Genomic DNA, 15,857 nt, shown 5'->3' with positions numbered 1-15,857 from the left:
AAAATCCCTAGAGTGCAAAATAGTGCACCTTGAAATGTGTGCTATGTGCGCTAAAATGGGCATCTCAAGACTATTTTAGGGTAGTTGTGCACCTACGCACATGCGCACTTGGGTGAAGTGCACATGTGCGCAACTATAGACATGTGCTTGTGGAAAGTGCTTCATAAGAGGTGGGGAATTGACTAAGTCTTTATGCTTTTATAGTGCATAAAGAGTGGACACATGTGCACCTTGATGGGGTGTGCATGTGTGCACCCTTATGTTTTTAAATTTTCTTTGAGTTCTTTTTAAAAAGTGTGCATGTGTGCACCTTGCGGAGGTGCACACATGCACACCTTTCCTTAGGCTTTTGCTTAGCTTAGTTTTAGTTTCAAAAAGATGGCTTGGGAAGATTCTTCCTTGGTATTATGAACACTCCATCCTACTCATTTCTCTTCATCTTGTCAGATATCTTTATTTTCATCAACCCACCTATATACATCTATAAACTCACCAAGTATTCCACCCAAAAACACTCTTTTGTCTTGGTAACAATAGCATATCTAATCATCATTCTTGGAGCATAAAAAACCTCCATGATCTTCCCATGACCCATCACAAATACCATTGCATCCTTTTCACTAAGATCATTTCTTCTACCAAATTGTCACTTATCTCATGTCATTCCTTTTGGCATTCTAGGTCTTCATTCACCATCAAGGTTACATCATTATCCTACATTCTCTCTATCTTAGGGGTACTATCTTCCATTGTACCCTTCTCCTCACTCAAAGGACTCATTAGTATCCCAAACACCACTAACTCATGATACTCAAGCCTCGTAGGACTTTCTTCCTTATTGTTCTCACTAGCACCTTTGTCTTCCACATCTACTTCAACACCTTGAACCTCTTCAGCACTAGGTTCTTCATCTTCTTCACCATCCATCACTACTTAAGCATATTGAACTAGCTCATTTTCAATTTTTTCCTTTTTTTTCTTCAACCCCATCTTCCTCTCTATGGCATCAAGCCTCATTATCTATCTCGTTCTTGGTAGTATAGCTCTACCTTCTTTCCTCAAACAATTTTTTCCTCTTCTCATCTTACTCTATTTTCTTCATTACATTACTCAATGATCTCTTCAATTCTTTTTATGCTTCAAGCATAATTCTTTCTAATTTTGTCAAACCCATCTTTGTCTTTCCTAGATTTCATCTTAACCTTCACCAACTTGGAAGGATCTAATCCCTTGCTCTAATACCATCATGATGCAAAGCATAGTGGTTGAATCATTTTTCCCATGTACAAGGACAAATTCTTGAATTATTCCAATGAGATACAACTTCCCATAACAAACATATCCTCTTAAACATCTAAATTGATTGAACCAACTCCAATCCCCTTAACTAATCATCTAATCACTTAATAAATCTATTAAGACCTATTAATGGTAACAACTATGTCCAAGCACCATGCTCCACATATTGGTTTTCTATCAATCTTTGATCACACCTAAGTACCAATCACATAACAATTTACTTATTTTCATCCCTTTCTTGTTATCACAACTTCATCCTTCAAATGTGTCCTAATTACATAAACTAGGACTCCAAAACCCTTGACAATTGTTTCTCAACAAAAAAATATCATTCAAGGCATCCACCATGCTTTCATCCATAAACAAATATGATTTAGGTACTAATAGATCAACCATGAAAGAATAATTTTAAAGCATTGTTATATCAATCAAATTATATAAATATTTAGAAACTTTCCCTTAATTGATGCTCGAAACTCATTCAACCATTACACTTATCATCAGGATTTGACATATTTTAAGACCAATAAAATCTACTAAAACTAACCTCCACCTTTGTAACTACCCTATAAACATAATAGACTAATTTATTTTCTTAATCCCTTATGTTGTGAATTTGACAACTTACACCATTTTTGCAACTTTAAAATGTATTTCTTATTCCATTAAATCAAATTGTCTCTCATTACCCCTTTAGACTCAAACATCAACTAAACTATAAAGCTATCCTTGAACCCATCCATTAGCCCTTGTTAGGCCTATTTTCCCACATTGGTAACCTTTAACATTTTGACACATTTTTTATTCAAACTTCATTCAAATGGATCTAACGGCCATGCTTACTTTATTTTATGACCTTAAATTCCTTATTAGTTTTCATGTTGCTTTTTGGATCACCTTGTGGCCCTAGTGTTCCTCTAAACCCCCTACACCAACCCTTCATACATATATGTTCTTGAATTTGACTCATTGGATCATAAATATGTCAATACCCTCTTAGTCAATCAAAATTTGAACCATCTAGCCAATGAGAGAGGTATTTGATGAGATTTTTAAGGAGACTACATTTAGATGTAAATGTTTTTTGCAGTTTACAGTGAATTACACCCAAACTATTTGAGACCTCATACAATAGGTGAAATATGACTTGAAAATGTTCCCAACACCTAAGAACAATGAGTTACACCCTTACCCTCTTGACCAATTTGACCATGATGGCTTATATATGCAACTCAAGCCAATGGTTTTACAATTTGGGTCATTATTACATATCAATTGTTTCATAAATCTATATTTTGGATTAATTTTTTTCATCTATCTAGGTTTCAGGAAATGCAAAAGGAGGCCCTAGTTCAATATGCAACCGCAATTGACATTCATAGGACATCAAGTGGAGCTGAAAAATGTAACAAGTTTGCATGTTTTATACAGGTCATTAATGTAAATATGGTGCATTTTTCAGCTCCTCCTATTGTCCATGCATATTGAATGTTGTTGCACATGCATTCTCAATTTTTAGAGTGGTTGAATCTTATTTTGGATGAGAGGGAGAGAAACTAAAGACATATGGATGCTTAAGTGGGTATAGACAATGATTCTTCACTATTTACATTGTAGTTCTATCACTATGTTCCCTTTTTTTACTATTGCTACATTCTACATTTTGATGTTATAAAAAGTAATGTTTTGTTTCCTTTATTTAAATGTGTCATGCCTTCATTCACTAAAATTGATCTATGCTAATTGCAAAATTGGTAACATATTGATCTTAGTCTTCTTAAAGTTTTTGTTATAATGATAATTGATCATAATTTCATTGTATTTGGTTGCAAGGTACTAAGTAGCAGAATTGAATGAGAAACTGAGGTTGTAGGGTAAAGAAAGAATCTCTCCATCATTTGAGGGTAATTCTAGGTAAGCACTAAATCTATTTATCATTTGAATCTAGAAGGAAATTATTGATGACATTTTTTTTTAAAGATTCCTAGATATTGTTATTTTGTTACATGTTTGGTGTTGAATGAAGGATGTCAATCGATAATCTTCTCCTTCTTATTATAATTGGATAGAATGTTATTAAGGCTTCTCTAATAATAGTAATATGTAAAGGATAATATCTAGTTGATCCTCCCTTGAAAAGATTTTGAATCCCATCTTATAGCATCCTTAACTTTGTCAAACTTATGACAAACAACTAAACATGTGGAATGTCACTCACCTAAAAAACTAGAAAATGTATTCCCCCACTCTTAAATCAATAATGATACTTACTCCCCATAGACCAGCAATTTCCTTACCTTGGATCATCAAAAAAATAGGATTCTTACACTCCTAATGTTGCCAACATGATAGCCAACAATTCCCTTGAATCACCAAACAAATAGGATTCTTTAGAATTTTTTTTTTTTTTCAAAGTTTTGATGACCATTACTCAATGTTTCAATGAGACTTTTCATTGATGGAAAGGCAAGATCATTGATAATAATCTCCTAACCATCGATGTCTCAATGAGGTCTATCATCAAGGGCATGGAAATCTGATCAATAATAATCTCCCAAACATTGAATTTTCAAAGAGGCATGTCATCGATAATAATGTCATAATTGTCAAAGTTTTGATGTTTCCTAGTAGTGATCTAACATCACCTCATAGCAGAGATTGGGATCATTTTCAATGGGGTTTTTTGTTGATATATCGGCAGTCCTAGATTTCATTGAAATTTTGACAAAATTATAGCAACACAATTTTTTGACCATTGTCTATCAAAATATCGACCAATGCTCATCAAAAAATAGGTCCAAATTTACTAGTGGATCAAGCTGACATAGTTGATTTCTTGGGAGATGTAAACCACATTAAACATAAGAATGATGAGTTGGATCATTAAATTCAAGGAAAGAATTAGGTAAGGACCTAATAGATGAATTCTAGAGAAGTCTCTAGAGGAAGATCAAGAATATGGATAGATATAATAAATTGTGTTGAACCTGATCATAAACCCTAAGATCTATGGTGGTTGTAGAAAATGGTAAAGCAATAATTTCCTATTTAAAGAGATACAAAGCCAAAAAAAATGGTGTTTTGTGTGTATATTTGTAGATGCAAGTGTATCCAAGAGACATATACAAAAGAAGGTTGATCAGAAGTGAACAAGTGTAAGTGAATGCGAAGCTAGAGAAGAAAGCTTGTAGAAGATGATGTTGATGTTCATAAGTGAATCCGAGCAAAAGGCTTAAGTGTTTTTGAGAAGAGAAGGTTAATTTCTAGAAGGATTTCCAAGTGAATCAAGATCTAAGATGATAGTGAAGAACTTATCAGTGACTCAGCACAAGAACTGAATAAAGATCTGAACTTGCAAAACTGAGTTGTAATCACATAGATCAAAATTGACTATTTTCTTTCTAATCATTGTAACCAATTTTTATTTAAATCCTTTTAACAAAGGTTGACCTAATATTCATTTGAAGACTTAATAGTCTATGTAAATCCTTTAACTAGGTGACATTCTAAATGGAATTATCAAAGTCCTCTAATAAGGCGATTCCTAGCAAGGTGATTAAATCCTTTAACAAGGTCACATTTAACAGTGTATTTTGTACCTTTAACAAGGTTGGCTCCAAATAGAGCTCACTTTGAACGAGTGAAAAAAGTGACATGTTTCTGGTGGTTTTTCCCAAATTGGGTTTCCATGTAAGAATTCGTGTCAATTCTATGATGAATTCTTTATATGTTTTATATTTGACAATTTTTCATTATGCAAAGCAAGTTATGTTTAAGATGGTATTTTTAGTAGACACTAAGCAATAGCAAGATTAGCAAAATAGTGAGTGTTTGTTTTGTTGTTCAAGTGGTACATAAAGACCTTGAGTAATTGATTCACCCCCCCCCCCCGCACGCTCTCATTTATTCTAAACATTTCTATAAATTGGTATCAGAGCTCAATTCTTAAAAAGAAAATGTTGAAGGTACTTAAAGCTAAAGATCATGACTCATAAGAGAGATGTACCTAAGCTAAACAAGGAGAACTTTTTTGCATGGTAGACCTTGATGAGATTGCACATATCTAGTATCAGTGATGTTGCTATCAACATTATGGACAATGAGTATGTGAAGATGACCACTACTCCTCTGTGTTGGAATTACAATAGGAATGGTAAACTTCTGAGAGGGGGGGTGAATTAGTAGTTTAAACTTTGACCAATAAAAAATTCACCATACATCCATCTCATACATTCAATAAGTAAATTGAAATACCATATAAAGCACATACATGTAAATCATGTAAACATATAAGAATTCACACATGTATGACACCAAATATGATTACTCAGAAACCCTCCAATGAGAAGGTAAAACTGGGGTGGGGATGACACCCACAAATCTTCACTACTATAGTAACAAAGTGTATCCAATGAAGGTTATTATGTTTTGATCAGGAGACATGATCTACCCTATGAAATTTTTTCCCTATTAAAGGATTTCAACACCCTATTAGAAGTGTGCCTTGCTAAAGGACTTTAACTCACAATTAAGTAAGCACCTCGTTAGAGGATTTCAATACAACCTGTTAGGACTACTCTATTAAGATATTTGACTAATTCACCTATTATAATGACTCAACAATGATCCTATGGCTAGCACTCTATTGCTTGATGACAAATCACCTCTAAACTAATGTATTCTTGATCCTTCTTGATCAGATGTCTCTCTATTGTATGGTATTCCTTTTCTTTGTTCTCTTTTAACTGATTCTGCAATGTAATCTCAAATCACTATACCTTAGCCACCCTGAACGCTTTATTTGTGCATGCAAACTTCTCTCTTTTCTCTTTCCACATGCCTTAGAAATTTTAGGGTTTTTCCCCCTTAAGAATACTTAGGTGACTCAGGGTTAGGTATGAATCAATGGTTGTGATTCATCCATTATTCTACTTAAACCTTCCTTTTACCTAATTGGTTGCATGCAATTCATAGGGATTCCAGCTTAAGATTTGTCTTTATCCTCAAAATATCATAGTTCAATCTTTAAGTTGGCTCAAAAATTGTTTATATAGTTATTTGTGCCATTACAAACAATTATGACAAAATTATCTTACTCGACATTTGAAGTCTTGTTCAGCTATCATTTTCATGATGCTTAATGATAGGAATCCTTTTGAACTCTACTCTCGAAAAGATAATCTGAGGACCTACTAGAATCCGCTCAGTTGAAGATAAATGTAAATGTTCATGAGGAGGTCTTTGCTAGTTCTAAAATAATTCGAATAAGATGTAGAATCTGCTTGCTATCTCAAAAGAATAACCACAAAAGAAAGAAATATATTTTTGTAATTTTTTTTTTTATGATGAATGTAATCTAATAGTGCAACTATATGAATTCCTAATTTAACCAAGGGTTTAGTGAAGCAAATAAAAAAGATAGGGAAACAAGAAATTTAAGAAAATAACATGAAAAGTAAATCCTAATGGACATAAGCCACAGAAACAACATGTCTATGAGTTAAGATTTTGAAAATATCTATGGGCAATCAATGAAATAGGAGCAACACTTCCTTAATTCCATTGATGCAATTGTCGATGGGAATTCAGTAACCATAAGATGTTTCACTTTTCATCAAATTTCAAGGCCGTGGAAAGTGTGCTCATGCAAGACAAAAATCTATGCAGGAACAATATGATGATCTCTTCTTGAACTAAGTCTGTCAATAGAATTTCTAAACCAGTAGAAAACACTAGAATTAAAAGATCACATAACCAAAACAATGCAATAGAACTATTGGCTCAATTACATTCCATGAACACACATTCACAAAATATAATACAATTAGGCAAGAATCACTACACTCCAATTGCGAGTACCAACAACATATATTATTGCATCAAAATAATGGCGGCCTAGAATACATAATTCCTCAATTTATAGGCAATCATCTCCTCAATTTGTGTTGAGAGTGAGAGATTCTTTCATGCAAATGTATGCTAAAAAACTAATAAAACAAATCTAATTATATACAAACTAACTCTCAAACTGGTGCTTAGTAGGACTCCATCCATATTTGTATTATTAAATGGATGCATGAGCCATTACATGTCTTAAAAAAAAGCATGAGAAAATAAGAAGAAAAAAGCCATTAGATGATGTAGGAGTGTCTAGAAGTGCCCAAAATAGAAGCTCCATCTTTACTAGGTGTTTGTAGGAGTTAAATTATTGTCAAAATACATTTTCAGTGCATGAAAAGCTCTAAATTTAGAACTAGCAGTTAACTATCAGTGTTCCTTTGAAGAAGCACACCTTGCGCACCTATGGAGAAATTTGTGCAAGGTGCTTAATTCACCAAAAAATCAAAGTTCTCAATTTTGAAAATGGTTTTTAGGTTTTTCTCAAATTGGGTTTTAGATCACTTTTGTGTTACTTACTTTGATCCTTTTGATGATTTATACTCTCTTTATAGCCAAAAATTCCATAGACTTGAACTCCTTTTGCTTCTACAATCCTAAGGCACCTGTGTTGAATCTTGTCATTAACAATTGCATAAGATGAGGAAACTATTTTGGTTCATGTGCCCAACCTCTATATCTTTTATCTTTAGTGCAAATTGCTCAATTTTTTCCTTCTCTCTATTTGCCTAATCCTTCCTGATCAGAGACCAGGTGATCTAGATTATCCAAAACAATCAAATGTTTGAAACCTTTTAATATATATATTTTTAACAAGATTTTCTAGGCATTTTTAATTAGCTTTTTTAGAGGTGTTTTGCTCAAAATTTCAAGTTGAAACTTTCATTGGTCCCTAAAATGCGATAGCCAAAGGCTCATTATTTTAGGGACTGAAATTAGATTTTTAGTTCTTCTTTCCAATAGTGTAAATGATTTTAAATTCCAAGCTCTAGTTCAAAATTTATGACCCCGACAAGTTAAGGATGCCCTTTTTATCTGTACAAAGAAGCAAACATTAGTCCAGAAAGATGAAAATCAAACTTTATATAAAACCTAATTGCAACAAAAAATGACCCAAAACATAAAACCTTATTAAAACACCTAAAAAACCTAATTTATACCTTTGAAGAACAAAACATTGGCACTCCTTACACACCTTGAAGGTGTGCTAGTGTGCATGTTAACACCAAAATTCACTTTTCCCTAAAAACCTCCAATCTCTGTCAATTGGGTTTTTCAAACAATCAGCCAAATTCAAACAATCAGCCAAACTAGGCTTAGACACTGGGTAAGACCTTAAAAAAAACTGACCCCAGACTAGGGGTCTAGAAAAATAAAAAATATACTAGGGGGTCCCCATTTTGTGACTCAGAATGGGGCATGCATTGTGAAACCACAACAAGTCTCTGATGCTCGGCATATACTAATTTCTATACTATGACTTAGCATCTAAATATCTCAGCATGCATTGCTTACTTAGCTCCTGTATCACTCAGCATACACTTGAGTAACTCAGCACATGAGTAGCTCGACACTCACTATGGACTTGGCATTCTCTATCATATACATGTTGTGCTTGGCATGTAGTACTTGTTTGACATGAACCAAGTAAATGACTTAAGTGTATAGACACTCACTTGTCAAAACCAATCTAAAATCAAAAATCTCCCCCTTTGACATGAGTTTCAAAAACACTTGTTCATGCATTAATATCCTTATTCTTATGAGCATAACATATTTCTTATTCGGCTTATGTACAAAACTTCAAAATTTTAGGATTTTGTAAACAACTTATACCTTAAAATTTTATACTCCCCTAAGTTGATAGGTCTAGTTTGTATTCAAAATGCCGTACTCCTCTTGAGTAAATGTGTCTCAACTAATACTCTTTGACTTCATGTTGTTTGTCATATTCTTTGCTTGCTCCCCCAATACATTTTTTCTCCCTCATTTTCTTTATCTCCCCCTTTTCTTACTCTCTCCCTTTTTGACACTGATGTCAATGGGCTTTACACTAATAGTGTGTTTTTTTAGAAAAGATTAATGGACCTCTAGTATAATCTTCAGAGTTGCATCCCAATTTTCACATGCCACATCCAAAGACTTAATTTGGATGGCCAACTTGATAGCAAGGTGAACAAGGTCGTCTAATGTAGAAAGATTGGGGTCTTTCTTCATAAGACTTTTTGCATAGCCTAATTCCTTGTGAAAAATCTCCATGTGTGGGTCAATGTTGTTTGGATGCTAATCAGTTTGGCCCTTATATTGGCTTCATCTATAGATAATTTTGCTAACTGACTCTGGGTTTGCAATAATGTTCTAAAGTGCCTCTCACTTTGAGCCAGTGTCATAGGCAGTTTGAACCTGATGTATTAATTTGACTTTCCAAACTCAAAATGTGACTTCTTGTCTCTTGTGTGAAGAGTGTTGGATTGCATAGTTTAGTGTATAGTAAGAAAATGTTCTCAAGTGCCTTCTTCACACTCTCTACCTTAGTTGCTAATGCCACTTGTGTAAGTGCTATATCACCTAATATTTTCTCATTCAATTTACTTTGAAATCTCTTTTCAAACCAATCTAACAATTTAGCATTTGTATAAAGGTATGTATCACTAACCTTTTCCACTATATGTGTCAATTGTTCAATCAATGGCTTGGTTTCATCTAGATTAGGTAGACTAAATACATCTAGAAAGATTTCTTTAATATCCAACAATGCTTTCTTCTACCTATACTCCCTTCTGAGCAGTTCTTGTCTTTCCTTTCTAGCTAGGACTTCTTGCAATATACCCATCTGCTATATTGTCATTGTAGCATAACCATACTTTGGTAGAATAATCTCTTTATCAAGCCTCACATCTCTATATTGTATTACCTCTTCTATCTTTGATGAACTTGGACTTGACACTAAGATCTGCAATGGTGTTGCATTTGTGCTTAGCTTCTAAAGATTGTGATTGGAAGGAGTGCCAAATTTTGGTAAGGTTACGAAGGCTTGAATGACTACTTGCTCCTTCAACTTTGGTGTCAACTTTGTCTCTTCAAGCTTGTCCTATTCTACCACAATTCCTTGACTTGCTCCTTGTACTTGTGTTGGAGGTGCAAATAAATCTATCTGACTTATTTCACATTGTGTTTTAGTAGTGGTTTTAGTTTCCACTATGTCCTTTTTCAACTATATCAACCTTTTCTAATGTGGCTTCTGGTATTTTATCTAAATTTTGTAAACTAGTGACTTGAGGGGTCATTACATGTGGTTCTTATGTATTCACCTCTTCCCTTGTAGTATTAGTCACTAATTTTTGAATCTCATCTACATTCACCAATATAGGATTATCACACAATTTGACCTGTAGTGTAGACTGATCAAGTATCTTTTTTAGATCTTCCTCTATAAGGGGATTGATGTTGAGTAGTTAGATTAAAAACATCCTTTACTATTATTTTTCTAGTATTTACACTTGATATTTTTTGAGGGCTAACTTTAGGAAATTTTTTATCTTGTACACGTACACTCTATTCTTCTTGCTACTCTACCTCATTTGTTGCCTTGTCATCTATATTCATTTATGTACCTCCCTCAATTGTGTCTGCATTGTTATCATCTGCTTCATCATCTTTGACCTCTATAGGCTCTTGTTCACCTGCTTTTATTGTAGTTAACCCATATGTGAGTTTCCACATCTATGTGGACTTCTTAACAACATCTTCAATAATGTTTTGCAATATGCTAAAGGCTCTACATTTAGGTACAAACCTAACTGCACATTTTTTCATAGCCTTAGCAATTTGTGCCTTACTAAGTTTAGGCATAACTTATGCAAGTGATGTCTCCCTTATCTATCTTTCCAAGTTCAAAAAATAGTGCCATTTTTGCACCACTCTCTCACATAAACTTTTAGACATAGAGTTAGCAATTTATAGTGGTGCTTTCTTGAAATTTTCCATTATGGCATATATAGCCTCCTCCACTTGATTCTTTTCTATTTTACCAAGATTATCAAAATCTACATGTGTAAATCCTAAAAAATATGCACTATTCTTAACATTTTCACACAAGTTTTCAAGATCTAATAATGGATTGTGACTCACCACTTTGAATTGGCTATTGTCATCTAATTCTATTCTCTCCTCATTAGATTTAGCTTGTGAAATATATTTCCTCCTTGGTCTTTTCTACACTCCTCCTTCCTACTCTACTGGTTTGGCTTTTTCATTTTCCTTTTGTGCAATGACACATGCACTAGCCCTTGTAGTAGGTGTTGTAAGTTTGGGTTGGCTTGTTTTTGTAGTTTTCTTGGACCTTGTCACTGGTTGAGCCTTAGCCTTTCTCTTCTTTTGATTAGTAGGAGTAGGTGCTTCCTTGGCTTCTTCTTCCTTAGCACCTTCAGCAATTTATGTCTCTTCCTCTTTCTAATCTTCACCTTCACCTTGTGTTAATGCAAGTGGTGCTTGCATCTAATATTCTTCTTCCTCTTCATCCTCTTCCTACTCAGTACCTTCACCAAATTTAGCTTTCCACTTCTTCACCAACTTCTCCTTCTTCTTTATAATAGAGTTTTTCTTTAGTTCCATGGTAATCTTAGATTTAGCCATTTCATAATTACCAAATGCTTTGGTACCTTTATCAATATCTTCTACAAGTAAAGCAGTAATAGTTATAGAGGCTTCATCCACATTTATTTCATATCCTAATGGTCATAGCCATCTTACCCTTGGAGTTGCTTCTTGAACAAATGTATAGTCAGCATCCACTAGGAACCAAACATCATTATAATGCTTTTCCACTAATGATACTAGAATTCTCAATCTTTTCCTCATAGAATGCTTAAAGTCCTCAAAGTAGCTAGTCATAACTGACACAAAATTCTGACCCAATTATTCACCTGTTTGTAGTGCCACTCACCTGTTTATTTTCCATGCCACAATGCCAAATGTAGAAAAAGTGTTTTGAACATAAAAGAATATACATATCAAGATAGAACTAAATTTGCATTGAGCACTTTTTTTCTTGCTAATTGCTCATAGGTTTTAAATCAATTCTTGTAGTTGTAGCTCAACAAGATCATATGTGTGATCTTTCTTTACAATCTTATAACCTACATCCATTACAATACAGGGCACACTGTTCAATTTTCTTGATTGGTAAAACTTATGTGAAATTATCATTACTACAAAGTCTATCAATGGATATGTGATGATATCAATTGTCATTCCTCTCTTATTCCACACAACTCGTGTTCTTCTCAATAACCTCTTTTGAATCACTCCTCAAATTCTTAGTTGGATCTAGGGTTGGATACCCTATTACACTATGGATTATTATTTTAGTTATTTTGATAGGCCCATTGTCTAAGCATAGTGAACTATCATGAATCTTGCTTAATAAAATTCTAATCCATTCAATTTTAAACACATTTGGGAAGTCTAGTATATGAGTTAACCCTTTCTTCTCTACAATTTTGAATTCTTCCCTTAATACACCATTCTCACAAAGTTTTTCATATGCTTGCCTGATCTCCATATCAGTAATACTACCAATTTTATAGTTGTAACATTTCCTGACATCCTGAACCATTAAAACTTTTAGTGGTATCATGGATAATGCACTAGAGGGGTCTTGTTTATATAAAATATTAGGTATGCCCTTAAAATTTGGTTGTTTGACCTCATTACTGACCATTTGAACATTCAGAAGCTCTTTACCCTCTACACCCTTTAAACTAGATGCCATTATGTGAAACTAGGGTTTATGAAAATATAAATAGTGTAACTTGACACTCGATAAATACCTTGAAAGATCTAATGAAATGGAATTGAATCACTATTCAAATCTTCTATAATTGCTTTGGATGGATTTCCAGATCACCTCTTGCTCTTCTTGCTCTTTCTCAATTTTGAAATGATGTAAAATGAGGTGAAAATTGATCAAATACCCTTTGGAGTACTATAATTAATGATGAGTGTTTACACAGTTGTAAGCTTGGTATCAACCAATTTTAGGCTCACTCAGCATCCATTAGCATTTAATTCACTTGGCAACCATTATGATCTTGGCATTAACTAGCCAATCTATTAGCTTAGCACCCTCTAATATTTCACTCGGCAACCATAGGAAAATTTTCATGCTTGGTAGTAACATGAAAAACTTAAAGATTTTTCTTGGATTCCTAATAACATCTTGCATCTTTGTTCATGCTAATGTAATCTTTTTAGTACTAAATCCTTTGGAATTAATCTATGATATAACTTTTGAATATCAGTCCCACATACCTCTTGATTGCTTAGTTTGATGAGGTGTGATCACCTGACCCATTGGGTGAAGTGATCCCTTCTCCATTTGATGTGTTGCAATCATATTTTTTCTTCCATGTCTTTTTCATTTCATTTCTAACATTTTCAGCATCTACCTTGCCTTTTCCTTTATCAAACTCACAACTTGGATCCTTTGACCTTGTTGGACAATATCAACTAATGTGACCAGTCTTTAAACAACTAAAACATGTGGTTTGACTCAACCACTTTTTGTAGTCACTTCTAAAGTGTGTTCTAATACAATTCTCAAGAACATGTCCATATTCTTGACAATAATGATAGCTATACCTTGTATTATAATCCCAATTATAAGAGTTTTCATTGTTCCTTACCTTTCTTTTCCTATTTGATGACCACATGGGTTTGGATCTGCACTCAAAAGCTCTATGTCCATACTTTTGATAGTTATAACAATATCCTTCAAATCTTTGAGTATGCATGGTCCTAGTTCTACATTCATGCACCTAATGACCTTGTTTGTTGCACTTATGGTAGTGAACCATGTTCTTATGCTTGACATTCTGATATGTAGTCTTGCTCCTACACATATTAGCAGTATGTCCTTTCTTACCACAATCATGACAAGTAGGTTTGGAATTCTTACATTTAGTGCTCATTTCTTTGGCACTTTTGGATGACTCTCCTTCTTATGTATCCCAATCTAGATGTATCACTATTAGGTCTAGGGGATCTTATTAATTACTAAAAGTATTTGATGGCTTCACTTGGTTTATTGAAACTTTCAGCAAATTCCTTTTCCTTTTTTAGGTCACTTTGCAATTGCTCATTTGGCAACTTCAATGTTGTTATCTCAATGTCCTTGATACTCAATTTTTAGTTGGCATTCATCATTTGACTCAAAGTATCTAATTGCATGTTAGAAATCTTGGTTAGATCTTATGATTTCTCTTCTAGTTTGTTGGCCAAAACTCTTTTGTCTTCTTCAATCATGGCTTTCTCTTCCATAGCTTCCTTCTTTTATTTAGTCACCTCACATAGTAGTATGGCTTGTGATTCTTGCTCTAACTTGAGATTTCTAATTTTCTTAGCTTGGGATCTATCCTTTTCCATTAGATCTGCAACTGTTGCATCAAATTTATTGGAGTCTCCATCAGCAAATAGCTTAGTAGTATCCATCTCTTTGTATTGTGTGTTATTCTCCTCAATAGAAATTTCATTCCTTCTCTTTAAAGATTTTTTCAAGTCTTCTCTTGCTTCATTTAGTTGATGTAGAATGATTTGTATTTCAATTTTCTAATTCTCAATAATATTTCCCAACTTGTACACTTCCATTTCCAAGATCTTTCCTCAAAGCTATAAAGTTTCTCTTTCATAGAACAAGGCTCTGATACCAATTGTTGGAATTACAATAGGAAAGGTAAACTTCAGAGGGGGAGGGGGAATCAATAGTTTAAAATTTGACCAATAAAACATTCACCATACTTCCATCTCATGATCTCATGCATTCACTAAGTAAACTAAAATACCATGTAAAGCATGTACATCTAAGTCATATAAATATATAAGCATTCACAAATGCATGACACTAGATATGATTACCCAAAAACTCTCCAATGAGAAGGTAAAACTGGGGTGGGGATGACACCCACAAATCTTCACTACTACAATAATAAAGTGTACCCAGTGAAGGTTACAATGTTTTGATCATGAGACATGATCTACCCTGTGAAAGGTTTGCCTTGTTAAAGGCTTATAAAGACTACTAGGTCTCATCCTATTAAAGGATTTCAACACCCTGTTAGAAGTGTGCTTTGCTAAAGGACTTTAACTCATAATTAAGTAAGCACCTTGTTAGAGGATTTAAATATAGCCTATTAGGACTACTCTGTTAAGATATTTGACTAATTCACCTATTATAATGACTCAAAAATAATCATGTGGTTAGTACTCTATTGCTTGATGATAGATCACCTCTAAATTGATGTATTCTTGATCCTTCTTGATCAGATGTCTCTCTACTGTATGTTATTCCTTTCCTCTATTCTCCTTCAATTGATTCTGCAATGTAATCTCAGATCACTATACCTTAGCCACCATGAATGCTCTATTTGTGCATGCAAACTTCTCTCTTTTCTCCTTCCACATGCCTTCAAAATTTTAGGGGTATGAATCAATAGTTGTGATTCATCCATTTTTTTGCTTAAACCTTCCTTTTACCTGATTGGTTGCATGCAATTCATAGGGATTCCAACTTAAGGTTCATCCTTATCTCCAAAATATCATAATTCAATCTTTAGGTCAGCTCAAAAATGGTTTACATAGCTATTTGTGTCATTGTAAGCAAT

This window comes from Cupressus sempervirens, chromosome 7 (genome assembly GCF_028749045.1).
Source record: "Cupressus sempervirens isolate cs-2001-9-10 chromosome 7, ASM2874904v1, whole genome shotgun sequence".
Taxonomy (NCBI): domain Eukaryota; kingdom Viridiplantae; phylum Streptophyta; class Pinopsida; order Cupressales; family Cupressaceae; genus Cupressus; species Cupressus sempervirens.
This window is presented reverse-complemented; position numbering follows the sequence as displayed.